At 30.6% G+C, this 4,310-nt stretch overlaps 1 long non-coding RNA gene across 1 annotated transcript; it reads right to left on the bottom strand.

Annotated features, from left to right (window-relative positions):
* Positions 1-413: 413 nt before the first annotated feature.
* On the bottom strand, positions 414-2,161 carry LOC111700454 (uncharacterized). Its single transcript, XR_002764995.1, has 2 exons — positions 2,057-2,161; positions 414-1,563 (listed from the first exon to the last, which is right to left on the bottom strand). It is a non-coding gene; the product is annotated as an uncharacterized LOC111700454 (long non-coding RNA).
* Between the last annotated feature and the right edge of the window lie 2,149 nt (positions 2,162-4,310).

Raw genomic sequence — 4,310 nt, 5'->3', positions numbered from 1 at the left:
AGGAGGGGGAGGAGGGGGATGAGGGGAATTTTTCTAATTTATCAGAAGCCCATATAAACTTCTTTAACATCTTAAACTTGTTAACAGAAAACTGTAGACTATAAAATGTTTTTTTATTCTTATTTACGTTGTTAAATCGACCAAAATAAATTACGTTTTAATACGTTTTTATTTGATAAGAATGTTAATATGTTGTTTAGTTAATTTATATTGAAATAAAAGGAATTGGGTATTTGCCACAAACTCAAATTTTCTAATTTCTATATCTTCACAACCTTATATTTCAATTTTCGTCTAAACAAATATTTTGAAATTTCAATTAGATTGGGTTGCAAAAATGCAGGCATTAATTAGTAAATCAGAGTTCGTGGCAAAAAACTCAATTTCTTTGTTGAGAATAATGTCTATCATAAAAAACTACATGTATTGTATGTATATTTTATGATTGTCATGTTTTTATGTAATACATGGTTTGCATGTACAATAAACTTTGTTCACAACTGCACTTACATAAATTTACGTATATATATATATGTAAATGTACATATATATATACATGTAAATGTACCTCAATATTTGTCATTTTAATAAGTTGAGAAGAAAGCAAGCCAGGCAAGTAAAAAAAATCAAGAAATGAAGTTTTTATTTCTATTTTGAAGTTTCTTCAAAACAATTTTTTGATAAAGTTATTATTAAAAAATCTGTATTAAATCTGAATATTTCTGAATTGACACTAATTACATTTGTGTACTATCATGAAGAAAAAATCATTACAGGAGCAAGAAACGTTATTTAAAATAGCCTTCATTTAAAAGGTGTCATCTGCGATTTACACCGGTAAGGTTAAAACTTTGAATTTATTTTTAGAAAACCATTCGTGGATTCCTAAAAGAAAAATGGTCAATCCTAGTCCGAATATGTAAAATGAAAGGTTACCTAAGATAACGTTTGTTGTCCCAAATTATAAATTATCATAAAAACTATAATAATACATATTTATGTTCAAAAATCTACGACGTTTTTGTAAACATAAGGTGTCAGACTTATCCCAGCGATGGCGTAATAACTACCATAACTTTATACAGTTTTTTGCATTGTATGTAGTAACGCTGGTTTTTTAAACATATTTTGAATTTTCACTTGTGTGTCAAATTCTTCTCATGCAACGTTAAATATCTCGATCAGATTGGCATAGTTAACAATCTATTCTGATTTTGTTTGATTTCTCGAAAAAACCTGCATGATGAACAATCTACTATAGTAATGTTTGATGTCTAGAACAAATTGTGATTTATAATTAACAATCTGCTCTGATTTTGTTAGATTTCTCGAACAGACTTTGAGACATGATGAACGATCTACTCTGGTATTGTTAGATTTTGCGAACAAACTATGAAGCATGATGAACAACCTACTCAGGTATTGTTAGATTTCTCGAACGTATTGTATACACTGTTCTGATAATAATGATAGTAGCTAGGACCCCAGCAGTAAATACTAAGGATAAGATTGGAACTAACAACCCTGATCCTCCAGATGTATGCAGCTGGGAGGATACTTCACCTGAAAACAAAATAAAAGGTTAAAAAAATTAAGTCTTTACCACAAACTCTGATATTCTAATCCTTATATCTTTTCAGCACAATATCTTAACATCTTAAACTTTGTATATTTCAAAGTATGAATTCTGTCAAATAAGTTCGAATATTACAGGTTTTTATCATCAGGTTGGAAAGATATAGGGATATAGAAAATATGAGTTTGTGGCAAAGGCGCAATACCTTCTGTATCGGCTTTTCTTCTAGAATAAATTTCGTCTTCCTTTTCAACAATTCTATAGTTGACACTCTAACTTCAATTCAAAATATGTAATACCAAACTTCTACCCATTACCCATTATACGAATGAGACGAATAATAAAGTCGTATTTGTTGGCGAGTAACCCTGCATAAACTATTTGATTCTTTTTAAAATTCTTCCAGTTCCCCACCAATATCCCCCCAAACATCCCCATTGTTCTACCCCTCCCTGAGCCATTGAACTCTTAAAAGTTTACCTTCTAAAACATGTACATAGATTGTAACGGGTTGTATATCATCCGGAGCACACATGTACTTTCCTACACACCAAACCAAACCAAACTTAAAACATTCTTCAAACCAAACCAAATATTTTCCATGTTCTGATACAGAGAAAATTTTAATATATTCCTCAGATTTTATATTCATTATGTCGTCTTTACCCAGAATACTGGCTCTAGGCTCTAAATGTAAAGTATAGATAATATTCAGTATACTTCCGGTTTCAAGGAATATGTCGTCTTTACCCAGAATACTGGCTCTAGGCTCTAAATGTAAAATATAGATAATATTCAGTATACTTCCAGTTTCAAGGGGAATGTCGTCTTTACCCAGAATACTGGCTATAGGCTCTAAATGTAAAATATAGGTAATATTCAGTATACTTCCGGTTTCAAGGAATATGTCGTCTTTACCCAGAGTACTGGCTCTAGGCTCTAAATGTAAAATATAGGATATATTCAGTAAAATTCTAGTTCTGTTAGATAAAAAATCTAAGTTTAAAATATCAGAGGTTTACGTAATCAGGTTGCAAAGATTTAGGGAAAAGAAAGTTTGAGTTTGTGTCAAAGGCTCAATTAATTTAAATCTGATGTTTTATTTTTATTAAAAACTTAATATCTGAATTGCAGGTAAGAAGTCCAAAACTTTTGAGCGGGAGCGCTGAACTTCAGCTACTTTACTCTATATCTACTGCACAAACTTTTAAATGAGATTACACAATCGAGTAGGAAATGGAACAAAGGATTAAGATTTAACATATTCACCATTAGAGTTAGTAAGGTTAATTTTCACACATATTCGACATAGTAAAGTTAGTTAGTTAGGATATACACTATGATTAAACAATGTATTCCGAAATGATGTTTCTGTAAAATGGATTGGCAATCTGGGTTCTTTATGTGTCTATTCAAAACTATATTTCAACAAAAATACACAAACTTGCATTTTGTGATGAAATGGGTTCGAAAACCAAGACGTTCAAACAGTAAATACCTTCTGCATGCGGCGCGAGGTCGGACAGTGTCAGTCAATTTACAGAAACATCCGATATCATTAATTATCATGCATTCTGAACACTTTCCGTTTTTTTTTCGAGAACACTCCTATTAATTTCTAAAAAAGGTGTTCACACTTCAACCACTTATTAACCTTGTGGGACCTGGCTTGCCTCCGTTGGTAAAATAATTGGAGAATCTGCTGGATAAACTTCCTTTCTTTTTACTGGACGATTCCTCTCTACACAGTACATAATTTAATAAATATTCATTTTGTCAAATGCTTTTTTTCAGTCCGTTGACTTAAGGCAAAAAATATTATTTAATTAATTAAAAGTAATTTTTAGATTTTAGGAGAAAGCCTGCTTAAAAAGAACATTGTAAATTTAATCTGTACATTTTTTTACGTAACTCTTCATTTATAGAGTGGCGCGCATGTACGATTCAGTACTGTACCCTTTAAACCTTTCTCTGATGAAGGATGAATGCGATATCATTAGTTTTCTACAAAGTAATTGATTTTTTATAAAATATATGAAGAGTGGGTGGATTTTAAAAGATATATATTTATTAGTTGTGAAATATCAATATAGAATTAATAACTTAAATTCTAATTAACGGCGAAGATAGTTTGAAACTTAATTATATCCTTAATTTTCGTATAATAAGCTGCGAACTTAATAAAACTGTCACTGATCCAGCAAACTTTAGAGTTTCTTTCTTTTCAGGAAAAGAGAAGACCACATTTTCATGGAAATAATTAAATTAATATATTTATATATTCTCTGCATAAAGGAAATGAGTCTTTGCCACATGCTCTGCCTTTCTAATCTCTATGTCTTAGCAACCTAATTTCGTAAATAGATAAAATAATCTAAGTTTGAATTATAGACGGTTAACATCGTCAGAGCTGAAAACTTTAGAATGGGATATCTTAAATCCCTATCGGTTAATTAATCTGGAGATTAGAACACTGGGAGATCAAGCATTCATTAGTCTCGAGATTAAGAAAAAGAGCAGATCGGCCATGAATCCCAAAATCCATCAAACAAAAGTTCCCAGCTCTGGTTGCACAGTTAATGGGATTAGAAAGTTTGAGTTTGTGGCACTCTTTTTCTTCCATTTCTGATCTAGACTTAATCAAATCATGATTTCTATTCATATTAAAATACATATTTAACTGTAAGCTCTGTATAATAAATAAATTTATCATTTAGTTATTATATTCAGTGTC

This window comes from Eurytemora carolleeae, unplaced genomic scaffold (assembly GCF_000591075.1).
Source record: "Eurytemora carolleeae unplaced genomic scaffold, Eaff_2.0 scaffold369, whole genome shotgun sequence".
Lineage (NCBI taxonomy): Eukaryota > Metazoa > Arthropoda > Copepoda > Calanoida > Temoridae > Eurytemora > Eurytemora carolleeae.
This window is presented reverse-complemented; position numbering and strand designations above follow the sequence as displayed.